The sequence below is a fragment of the Lissotriton helveticus genome, chromosome 3_1, assembly GCF_964261635.1.
Source record: "Lissotriton helveticus chromosome 3_1, aLisHel1.1, whole genome shotgun sequence".
NCBI lineage: Eukaryota > Metazoa > Chordata > Amphibia > Caudata > Salamandridae > Lissotriton > Lissotriton helveticus.
The window spans coordinates 1,088,449,504-1,088,462,483 of NC_136061.1; the positions used below are offsets into that span (position 1 = coordinate 1,088,449,504).

At 41.3% G+C, this 12,980-nt stretch overlaps 1 protein-coding gene across 1 annotated transcript in view; it reads left to right on the forward strand.

Moving 5' to 3' along the window:
* The window catches only part of FAP (fibroblast activation protein alpha), a 662,945-nt gene that overhangs the window by 86,348 nt on the left and 563,617 nt on the right, over positions 1–12,980 (forward strand). The gene's annotated exons all lie outside the window — the stretch shown is intronic.

Below are 12,980 nucleotides of genomic sequence, written 5' to 3' on the forward strand. Positions count from 1 at the left end.
GGCAAAATTAGGAACAAACTCGCTGTTTCTGTGCTTCATAGACTATAGCTCAGCCTTTGACCACGTGGACCGGGGCAAATTATGGCAAAAGCTTGAAAAATGGGGGATACCCCACCCCCTCTTGAGGCAACTCATCTTACTTCACACCAACACGTGGCTCAAGATCAAGCTGGGAGACGGGACGCACCTTTCAAGGCAAATTAACACGTCCAAAGGCCTGAAACAAGGGTGCGTCCTAGCCCCGACCCTGTTCAACCTCTACCTGGCAGATCTACCAGGGGAACTGGACGGTACCAATTCGCACGCCCCGCGGCTAGGGGACATTACGCTGACCAACCTGCTCTATGCCGATGATCTTGTCCTAATAAGCCGCACTCCAACAGGCCTCCAACATCTTTTGAACACTACTAGTTCATTCTCGAAACGTAACAGCCTAACCATCAATTTGAAAAAAACAAGAATCATGGCTGTGAACTACAAGAAGGCCAGGAAGTACAATTGGCACCTGGATGGACACAAATTGGGCCAAGTAACGTGCTACAAGTACCTGGGTGTCCTATTGGATAGCAGAGGGTCGTTTAAACCTCAATTAGAATCGCTACACCGAAAAAGAACCATGACCTACCTTGCGATGAAACCCTTGAAGAAGCTTCTGCCTGACCACACGCTCGACCCTTTTTTGCAGGTACTGAGAGCTCGTCTCCAACCGACTCTCACATATGGGAGTGAACCAACTTTTGGAAAAGACGCCCTGACAATAGACAAAGTAATCGCCAGAACCTATAGGTCAATCTTTCAGCTTCCTAGTTATGTCTCAGCAGCACAAATCCATCTGGAGTTTGGGGTACAAAAGCAAACAGCGGAAAGAAGGGGCAGCTTCATAAAATGCTGGTACAAGATCAGAAACGCAGAGCCGGGCACCCTAAATTCCCACCTCTGGACAGAACTGCAAAGACGCGAACGATCAAACGCTAGAGAGTACCTGACGGAATCTCTACAAAATCTGGAGCTGACTGGCCTTTGGAACAGCTCAGTTGAACACAAACACTTTAAAAAGCTGATAACAAAAGTAACTAAAATAACATAATTGCTGGAAGACAAAGAAACTCTGGCAAAAAGGGCACACGGATGGATAGTCTTAAACGACTATAAAACTTTAAAGCCTCAAGAGTATTTAGATCAAGGATTCAAACAGAAGATTAAAGAAAAATTCCTAAAGCTGCGGTTAGGCATTCTTCCAATTCTCCCTCATCTGACTCCATGGAAGAGGACTCAGGACGACCAAATTTGTCGACTCTGCAAAACAGGCCCTGAAGATCTAGTCCACACAATATGTATTTGTCCCAGTTTAACGGACCTAAGGAGAACACTATTACGTGCAATATGGAATCAGAAGGGGATTAGATGCTGCCGACAGGTAGTCAAACTGTGCTTCAATCCACAAGAGACCCAATTAAACTTCAGAATTACAAAATACCTTGACGCAGTGGCAAAAAGAATTAATGAAGCACAAAAAGATGTAAATGTGCAATAGCCAGTCACTGCCCTGAGCAACTCTGAGCTCACGATCCAAAAGAAGTATATTAACTGACTCATCGATAATATGAACTACGCAAATAATTTTAAATGTTTGATAACCAATTTTTATGCATTTTAAATTGTGAGTTTTAATTAACTGTGCAATAAAAAAATTTACTATTTAATTTACTACAGTGAGATAGTGGTGGGCTAAGATGGTGATGAACTTTGCAATCGAACTGTGATTGCTGTTCTTGAAAGTCAGGTATTATAGGTGCTGCGTCATACTTTTAGCACACTTATATGTTAATTACTGCTAATTAAGTTGAAAATATTCTTAAATTATAAGTAGGGCTCCTTGATATATTTTTTTAATGATTTTTACAGATAAATACAGACAGAAAAGTATTTTCCTCTCTGTATTTATTTTAAAGTGTGGATAAATACGGAAATTGGGTTATTTTTTGAGCGTTTGTAAATGCTTTCAATGATGAGTAGTAGGCCAATAGGTCTGTCGTTCTAAAAGTAAAAGGGTAAAAATAATAAAAGACTTTTAGTAAAGAGCCTTAAAGAGCAATATATATCCTCGTATAAGAAAACATTCACATTTTAATATGAAGATTGTGTATAGTTTATCATCTAAGAGTGTTTACATGAGTGAAAACGGTCAGTCTTTCAGCCATGAGTGTATATTTATCAGTAAAATAAATGTGGAAATATACTAATTTCAGATTCATTTTTTACAAAACTCGAAATATATATTGGTAAATACACATATAATTATTAGGTTATACTAAGGAATTATCTTTTAAAAAACCTTTGAAATTCACAGAAAAAAACATAAGTTTCAGGCAGGTTATAGTTAGGAATTATCATTTAAAAAACCTTTGAAATTCATTGAAAAAAACATAGGTTTCAGACAGGTTATAGTTAGGAATTATCATTTAAAAAACCTTAGAAATTCACTGAAAAAAACATAGGTTTCAGGGGTGTTATAGTTAGCTGGATATTTCACTCATACAAAACCATTGAAATTTCTCCGTTATAGTTAGTTGTACTAAGTATAACTCGCTTGCCCGCAATCCACTGCTGATGATGTCACATATTACATCATTCATGGCATGGTCATGACATGGTCAGTGACATCACTGATGACATCACTGAATAACACTTATAGCGGGCTTATGAAAAGTTAACACAAACTACTTTGCATCTGCACTCGATCCTTTTGTCCCACATATAAAAAAATAAACAGGAAAGGCACAACATTTGCTGAGCTGAATTTAGAAGGGCCAGTAAGCATGAGACCTGGTTCTGCTGCTATACAAATAAAAAAAAAGTGTATCACCATCTGGCACCTGAGAAATGAATAACACATGAGACTACATGGCAGACTGACCAATTGAGAGTCTGCCGAATCTTAGACCCACACCAAGAGTACCTGACTGGTCCCTTGAGATAAGCACATCAAAAGGTGTGTCAAAACGAGAAAAATATAGGGATTGTCAACACAAAGGAAAATTGCAGGGATGGAACATCCGTACAGATGGTTGTGGGCTTTCATCCAAACACCCCCTCGCTGTGTTTCTTGTATGCTTCCTAATCTTTTTTTTCACATTATTCCATTCATAATTGAGTATTTGCAAAGAATAGTTATTCAGCAGGGACACATAATTATTGAAATAGTGATAACTAACTGGATAATAACCCAAAAAGATCTCTGATTTTTGCAGTAAGTATTTTTATCAGTGCAACATTTTTTATTAAAGTAAAACAAGATTTCTCAACAGAAACCCATAAAGTGTTTATCATAACTGGATGATATAAAACTTGCTAACAATAATTAAGTTTCAAACTGATTCTACTATGAAGAGCTCAAGCTGCAAGACAATACCCATAAAGATGGGGATGGTAACTTAGGGGCCGATTCCGATTTCGGATGGACTCAGGTCCGTTTGACATCGGTCAGGAGCCGTAACCGACCAACCTGCTGTCGACGGTTATGGCCCTTCAGAGCAGAATGCATGCCTGCATTGTGAAAAGCAGGGGTGCAGTTCATCCCTGCACCCTGTGGCCGGCACCCCAAGGTGCCTGCCACCGGGTGCAGGGATCAACAGAGGGGCACCATAGGTCTCGGACCCATGGGGGCCCTACTGGGGGCCCCCAAAGACAGTTTTGACTGCCTTTTCATGCCTGAAACAGCGGCACAAAAAGGCAGTGAGAAACTGCCATCATACTCCCTTGGCCTTTTTCACGCAGCCGGAGGAGTACTGAAGGGTTTCCGGACTGCGGACAGGCTCTCCGAGCCCGTCTGACGCCATCCATAAATCCGAGTCGTATTCCTTTCCGACCGAGCCCATCGGAATGGCTTGGTGGGAAAGGAATCTGGCCATCACATTCCGAGTCAGTCGGAAGGGCTCCAACCATTGTTCAGAGCCCTTCCAGCAGAAATCGAAATCGACCCCTTAAAGGTAATATTTTCTTCCAGCATTGGGCAATAAGGCTTTAAGAACCCCTGCCCGCCAACTCCCACATGACAGCCACTCTCCTGCTGCCATGGGAACCGGCAGCTCGCTTCTTCCCTGCCTTCATCTATGGGCAGGTATTTCCTAGATTGGTAGTGGCTACACGCTCACCCAGATATGGGTACGTGGGGGTTTGGGATTTTGGGCTCTCTTAGCTCTGGGACAGCTAAACACAAGTTCTAGAACCCATCGCTGGGTACCAATGTGAGGATTGTGGTGCATTTTATGGTATGACTGTGCAACCATACCGTGTTAATACATTAGCAAACTTTTCTTGGGTCCAGTCAGGCTTGTTTGTAAAAACATTAGCTTAACCATGGGTAGATGTGGCTTCAAACAGCAAGGCTTAAACAAAGAAACTAGTGTAAAGAATTTAGAAGCACCACACAACCAAATAAGATAGTCACATCACACAAAAGAAATCTGGCACCAATTTATAAAAATAGATTATATTTTTATGAATATTTAGACACCAAGATGAGCAAAAGTGACTAGAGGGTTCCAGAGATACAGATTATTAAGTGAAATTTAAATCGCAGCGTTTTAATCTAAAGGGCAAACAAGCATTGATAACTGTAAAGCTTAGAAACTTTTGAAAAGTTTAAAAGAGTTGTGCTCAGCTACACTGGCCCGAGTGGGGTGACGACTTCTGGCAGGGAGAAGGTTAGGGGCGCCACAAAGAAGTATTTTGATAGTTACCTTGTCACCAAAGCAGTTTCCAGTCCAGTTCCACACTTTATATCAAGACCACCATTTGGTGAAGGCTGATGTGCATCTTAGGTGACCAATGTGGACTCAGACGACTTTCCAGGTCGGGCAGACTCGGGTGCAACATTTGCCTGTGGAGGATGGTCTCTCAGGTTGCCAAGAGGCAATCAGAAGTGATTCAAAGAATGTGGGTACTAACTTGCTGGGATTGGCTACTTTATCTTTGAAGACCCTAGTGCAGGTTCCAGGGAGCAGCTGACTGACCACTGGAGTCAGTTCTTTCGTCTGGGAGCTTGGGAGCTAATTTTCCATAGGCCAGAAGCCAGACACAATCCTCCTTCTCCTAACCCAAGGTGCAGCAGGTGTAGTACAGCAGTCTAAGCATGCTCTCTTACCATGTCCAGGGGTCATCAGGGCAGCCCTTCTTTGGTCCATTCCCCATTTCCATTATGATCTGAGGTTCAGGATGCTAGCAGTGCCATATTTATGCCCAGATAGTGCCCTGGAGGATGATGCAGTCACAAGCCAATGTGCTGCCAGGATCGTTCCTGGCCTATGTTGGATTCCAGTTATGTGTGGCATCTAGCAATTCCAGAGTGCACTATTCTACCCACTCTCAAGATGTCTGAACTCTTCCTTGGATATTAGGAGCTTAATAGGCCATTCTAGAGGTGTGGCTACCTGTGGGCTAAACGCCAATGGGAAAACGTGTTTGGCCAATTGTTTTCCCTCTCTGTTCCCTCTGCCAGCCTGTCTACCTGAACAAAGAACCAGCCCTTCATGCGAGTGATCACCATTTGCCCATCAAAATGTCTTCCCTCTTGAAAGCTCGCCTTTTGGCCAGCACCCTGTGTACCTTCCTGCAAGGTGGCGAGAACACCTCCCACTGTAGCAGACCTCTATTGTCCCTCAGCCTAGGAGACATTCACACTACTCCCCAGGAGGGCAGAAGGCTGTCTGGTGTACAGCAACTGTGCGGGGGCACTGGTCAAACTGCGCAACAGAGTGGCAACTTTCTAAAAGTTGCTTTTCCTATAAAGGGGCATTAAATTTGACTTGGGCATTGTCAGGTTTAATGCCACGATTCATTTGATATCTTGAAGTACCCCTCTTAAAAGTCCTATTCAGAGCTTAACAGGACTAAAGGGTCAGCCAGTAACTCTGTGTTAGCTAATGGGGCTACTTACTTTTCCACAGCTAAACAACAATTTGGAAGTTTTTCTTTTAGGACATATTGAACGTATAGATCCTACCTAATAATATACAGCTCACTTGTGGCCTTAGGAATCTATAGGCCTTCCTTATGGGATAACTCACATATATTGTTAAGGGAAGTCGAACAAGTAGCTTTAAAACTGCTCTTCCAGGCTGCAGTGGCAGCCTTTAAGCCATGTTGTACTTTGTCAAACAAAGTGTGGCACAATCAGTGCTGCATCCCTTGGTGGGCACTCTAACTCAGATGCCCTGGGTACCCTTGGTTGGGGTACTCAATTCAACATACACTTGGTCATGGATTAGAACACTGGCACTGACGTCTGGGTAGCAGGCCTTAGTGCACTCTCAGAGTAAAAAAAAAACAGCAGCATTAGTTAAATGGGCGCAAAATGTGTGTGGTGGGAACCTACCAAAAGTCTGTTTCCTTCGCTCTTCTATTTTTGCAGGGGTTGGAATAAAGAGTTGTTTGAAATTTAATGACCTGTTCTTTACCAGGTGTGATAAAAGTCTTCATTCTTCGTTAAATTTCCGCAGCTCAAACCTGCTGATGGTTAACCAGGATAAAGATTACGATATTTACTGTGATTTGCAGAATTTTATGCAGTAAGCACCACAATTCCACAGAAGAGGTGCACTTTATGTACACCTGATACATTCCTAACCTTGGGGGTGACATTTTTTCGGGCGTGATAATATCTAGTCTTCCAGGGCAATTCTTGTCATTGCCTAAAAATAAATATTTTACTTTAGAGTAAAATAGTTTGTTGGGATAGTGTTAAGTTATCATTATTAAAATAAGATATTTGTAGGTTTACAAACTTCTTAGCTGTATGGTTACTTAGCAGTTCTAAATTTCTTATGTTGTTATCGTTATGATGCACAGTACAATGACGATAATGGCCTTTCTGTAGAGTAGTCATTACTTACTCAAGATTACACACATCAGGGTGGCTGTTGATATTGCTTATTATCTGCATGAATGCAGAAGAAAACTGTCAGGTAAACTGAGTGCGAATGCCAATCAAAGTGTAAAACAAATCCACGCTGAAGCAGTTATTAACATTGGCGAAATAATATCTACAGAGTTTAAGAAGAAGTGAATAACACCTCTATCGGACAGTTTACTAGAATGCATTTGTAATTCTTTGGTTGTGTATAGTGATTTACGATGAAAATCTGTTTTTATTGAATCATAGAAATATTTAAATTAGCAGACAAGTTAAAAATGTGTATTTATTTATCTTCCTCGATTTTATTGACTTTTCTTCGCCATGATTTTCTAGTCTTATTTGTAATTTGATTTTCTGGTGCATATTTACTATGTTCTTGCGCGGCACAGAGCCGTGCTGGACAATGCAGAACAGTTGTAATGGTAGCGTTGATTAACTTTCTCATTAAATAAGTATTTTGTACTGGAACGTTGTTGTGAGTACAGTGCAATTTGGCTATCTGGGGCAGTGTACTGATAGAGTTGACTTTCTCTAATTGCGCCATTGCGCACAATTCAAAAGGTGTGCTGGGTGCAAACAGGGAAAGTGTGCCCTATTACAATGAATGAACTGCCCCTAGGGCATAAGCAATCTTGCGCTGCCCTGGGGCAGTACACTCAGTGCAACTTCTATGTGTGCCTCATTAAGCAGCGCACACAGAAGTTATGAAGCCATTACTGAATGTTTATGTGCAGAAAGGGACACCTTGCAACTCAGGCACCCTTGCACTATGGTACATGGGTGCCAGCATTGGTGCTAGGTAGATAAATTAGCGCCAGTGCAGGGGGAACTCAGGGCTGCACCGTATTCTTGTAAATACATTGCAGCCCTGCATTTCAGAAGTGGTGGAGCGTGACGTTAAGCCAAGGAGGCTTACGCCATGCTCCGTCTCTTCTCTCGTAAATATGTCCCATGATACTGCCCCGATTTTTTACCATTTGTATGATTGCAGCACTACAGATGAAGGTGCAGCACTGCTGTGCTCGACGTGTACTAAATTTGAGCCTCTGTGATTTCTGCAAAGCTATAATGTTCCTGATGCTGCTACCATCTTGCCCATATCAGAGACAGCTATCTCCTTACATGGTGCAAAAGGGATACATGTTTTCAATTCCTTTAAATATGGGCAATAATGTAAAAGAAATAGTAAGCACTAAATACAATTTCCCATTAACTATCAACTCTATGCCATAGATGTTTAAAATGACAACTGGTAAAAGTATGATCCATTGATAGGCAATGTTAAATGCAACAATAAAGGAATACGAAAGGGCCTACCAAATTAAGAGCAATTTAAAGATGTTCCCATATATGGGTATACAATAAAGTACCTGTATACTGTCAAAATGTCAGACAACACTAATACTTTTAGCTTGTACCCTCACGCACAATACACTCGATGACCTTTCTCATGTGTAAAAGAACCGCTCTGTACAAGAAACGAGCCAGTCAAGAATAATGTAAACTCACATAAACATTTTGACCGTGGCATGTTTGTTAATATTTGTTTTTTTGTTTTTAGCATATTTGTACTTTTGTCTCAGAATCCTCACATTGACTCAGAGCCACGGTTGTCGCTATCAATCAATTAATGTTAACTTTATCTGATACTTTTCTGTAACTTAAAAGTATATTACAAAATAGATTGAAAAGCTAAACATTTTAAAATGACTCTCCATCTATACAGTACAATAATTAACATTCAGGAAAATTAACGATTAATAAGAAGAACCAATTTCATCCCCTCAGGTGACAAAAGCAACAATTATCCTATGAGGACCCCACCCCGCATGTTTTTCCTTATTTTGTTGTCGCTGTCAATAAAACTCTTTTTCTGCTTTTCTGGTTCGCTGGTAAAAGGTACCACAGGCTAGAATCAAAAGTATGAAATGCCAAGCAAGGTATCAAAGCACCCAATAAGTGTTTCAGCATAGAACTGGGGGAAATTAAATATGCCAACCAATAGCTGAAACGGCAAAGGCACAAGTCCAGATCTGAAAAATCTAAAACCCATCAAAAAGTATACCACAGAGGATTCTGTAAAGAAAACATGAGAGGCAAAAAGGTCTAGTTTTGCACAAGCATCAATGAAGGTCCCATTTAAACTAGGGAAATAGTCAATATTTACCATGAAAGATCCAAACCTGATGCCTTCCCTCTGTTCAGATCACCTGGATGCGCATGAGCACTTAAGTTTGACCACCAAGTCCAAAGCATCAAACTCACCCGTGATCCACTGCTCATTCACCTCATCAAACAATGTCTTTTTTCCTTTGATGTCAATCACAACTAACAAGACAACTGTCTCCTTCTGCCCTCTGAAACACACCACATTCATATCCTATAAAAATTGACTACTGATTCTAACACCCTGTCAAACCCCTGCCCAATCTACAACCTCGTGTTCCTCCAGAAGCATCAGAGAAAGAGAGGACACAGGACAATTCCAACAGAAAATTGTATCAAATCAGCTCCTACATGAGCCCCAGAGGCACGAAATTAGCATTAGAAAGCACTTAGGGAAAGCAGCACTTGTACGCCTCTGCAGCTCTGTGGCACACTAATCTCTCGACCATACAATGCTTCTGGAACAGCTGGAACAATGGGCATGAATAACTGGATCTATTATATCATTGATTATGTTTGCTCTGTTGAACAGCATCCAAAAGGTTAGATCTATCTGGTCACTTAAGTCACCCACCTCCAAGGATCACGTTTTTCCCTTAGCCCAACCACTTGAATAACAGCAAGCAAAGTTTCAAATGACACTCCCCTTCAATACTTCTCGGTCAATACCACCCACTTTATTGCGTTCGTTATTATCACAATCATGCTCTCCATTGGATTAAAAGGAACACCCTGTGCATCAACGAATACACAACTGGCATATTCACAATGGGGCAAACTGAATCTAGTGCCCAACCTTTGCATTGACTTCAAGTTATGCGAACACCTTAATAGCTTCCCAAAAGCCCTGGAACTGGGGATATACTTTTTCACTATGAACTCTGGTTAGCCCCTGAAGTCTTTGCATTAGTCAGAGGCATTCAATTCCAGCTCTCTATTCTCTGAAATTTCTTTCCATTCTTCCAAACTGATCTCACGTTGGAGCTAACAAGAGCCTTGTTACTTCCTATAAGTACTAAAATAACATTACCCGGAGAAACCTACCTAATAAGCATATAGCCAATCTACAAAGATTCCAAAACCAGTCAGCCACATTGTGTCTAAATCTCTGGAAACTCAATCACATTAAACTTCAAAGCCCTCAACTGACTTTCTGTCTGAATCAAACTCATGGTCTTATAGACCATCCACAATGCTTATAGGGGGAAAGGCAAAGAATATCTACATGCATTGAAAGCCTGCCACACCCCTGCCAAATTAGCATCCACCCACCTCATCCATCAACAATCATTCAATAGGTTGAAACATGAAGCCAAATAATTTGGGGGCATATTACCAAGGCAGGTGAAATGAAATTATCGTCACTTTTGCGACCGTTTTCAGCCGCAGAGCGGCGATAATTTAATCGCCCTATTAGCAAGCTGTCGCTAACACCAGTTAGCGACAGCTTTTAGGTGATAGCGAGAGGTTTGGGGCCTGCTTTACATGTCAGCGATATTTATCGCTAATGACATGCAAAGGTGGCTTACCCAACCTGTTAGCGACATCGCTCTCGGCTAATATCAAAGCAGGCGTAGCAACACAAAAATGTGCGCTAAGCGCAAATATCACTGAAAACTAACGCCTGCTCAGACCAGTTCTTAGCCTGTTTATCCAATGGGAGGTGGATATTCAGGCTAAGTCCCTATTAGCGACAATGCCTGAATATCGCTGGATTTCCAGCGATATTCACGCTTTTCGCCCCTATCGCCGGATATTTTATCGCTTTGGAGATAAACGTTGCTAATAGCACGTTATCTCTGCAATAAAATCCGGCAATGAGCGGCGCTAAAAAAAATGTTGCTTATCTTATTTAGCAATAAATATCGCTAGTTGTTGATAATATGCCTCTTGGAGTGTTTGGCTCTGGACTGCGGGATGCCCACAATCCCTCTCTGAGTCCCCTAAAGACTGAGCTATTCAGACTTGATTTCCAACGCAATTCTTCACTAGTCAAGGTTTGCATGTGAAGAATATTAGATGTGGGGAGTGCCTATTCCATTAGAATCTAACTTCCCTTGCTTTATGTCTCATTATGTAACTGAATATTGCCAGTAATTAAGGTGCTCGAGTGTAACCAAAGCATAACATGTACCCCTATTTAAAATATTTAAAAGTCATAATAAACACATACATAAATAACTAAAACTGAATGTACATCTGGACTTTGAAAGAACTCACAATAAAAACACAAATAAATACATAAATAAATGTCACTTCTGCCGTACCTGACCTTTGTGGGGCTCGACATTTATGAGACAGACTGTACACTCATTTAATGTTAATCACCAGCACTTCTCAAATAATAGCAGGCATTAAATAAGCCTTCAGAATGTGTAATGAATTCTACAGCTCATTTTTTATGATATCTAGGGTTTTTCGACTCAGCGAGAAATTAGGTAATTATGCTGAGAATTAAAAATAATATGTTAAAGGTGTAATGGAGAGGTAGAAATGATTTTCAAGGGAGCAGTGAAAAAATCAAAAGACCACCACTTTGAGCAAAACCTTTAATAGCAAGCAAACCAGCAGCAAGTAATGGTCATGATCCCCAGCAAAAGTTCCTTTCATCTTTCATCCGCCTATAGATTCATCCTTTCACACTTGCATGCATTTATCCATCCAAACCTGTAATTTACTTTTTCACCTTGCCATACTTTCACCATTTTACTAATCCATTAACCATCCATCAATTCTTTTAGCCATTCAGCCTTGTAATGTCCATCAATCCATCCATCCATCCATCTAAGAATCTATCCATCCATCCATCAATCCATCCTTTCGTTGATCTATCCAGTGCTTCGCCTCCAAATACTTTCCTTTTACTTTTTCTTCACTTATCCTTTTGTCCATCCATTCTTTTGCTCAACAGCCCATCTGTCAGTCCGTCCATCCATCCATCCATCCATCTTTTCACATATTAATAATTTTACCTTCTAACCGTCCTTTTCCTCTCCATCTTTCCTTTCTTCCTTCCGTTCATATTTTCAACCTCGCTTCTTTTCACACTTGGTAATGTCAATGTTAAGGGTATTTCTAAAGTGCAAACGGTTACCCAAGGGTGTCCTGGCGCTAACGGCTTTCCTCTGGATGTTGAGGCGGAGGCACAATTAAAGGTTAAAGAGCCAGGTTTTAAATTGTTTCTTGAACGTCAGGAGATTAGTGGAACTTCTAAGTGGAAGGGGAGATCATTCCAGGCCCTCGCAGCACCAGCAATGAAGCTTCTCCCACCCCATGAAACTATTTTTATGGACGGTACTGATACCAACTTAGCCCCCAATGAGCGAAGTATTCTTTTGGGCTGGTACCACTGCAGCTGCTGCTTGAGGTATTCTGGGCGGGTGCCCTGCAGTGCCTTGTACACAGAGCTTTAAAATGTACCCCTTTCTTCACAGGCAGCCAGTGACGTTTTTTGATTTCCTTAGCAATAGGCTTAAATTTGAGTGTGTCGGTGAGCAATCTAGCTGCTATATTTTGCAACAGCTGAAGCTTGTTCTTCCATGTTTTCACCCTCCCTTAACCCTTCTTTCATGTCAGGCTTCCTTTTATCTTTCCATCCTTCCTTCCAAGTTTCCTTCTTTCCTTTTGTCTTTCCCTCCTTTCATCTTTCCCTTATTCCTTTCTTCTCCCCTCAATTTTTTCCCCTTCCTGTCTAACTAGCTTTCTACTTTTTCTCCCAGCCTTATTTTCTCATTCCTAACTTTCACCTCTTTGCTCCTTCCCATCTCTTCCTGCCCTTTTCCCCATTGTCATCCTTTCAGTCTGTCTCCTTCCCTACTCATTTAGTAACGCTAACACTAACAGTGACAGAAAGTTAGTCTAGGAATGCATCCTGTTAAAGCACTGCTGCTAGGTACTA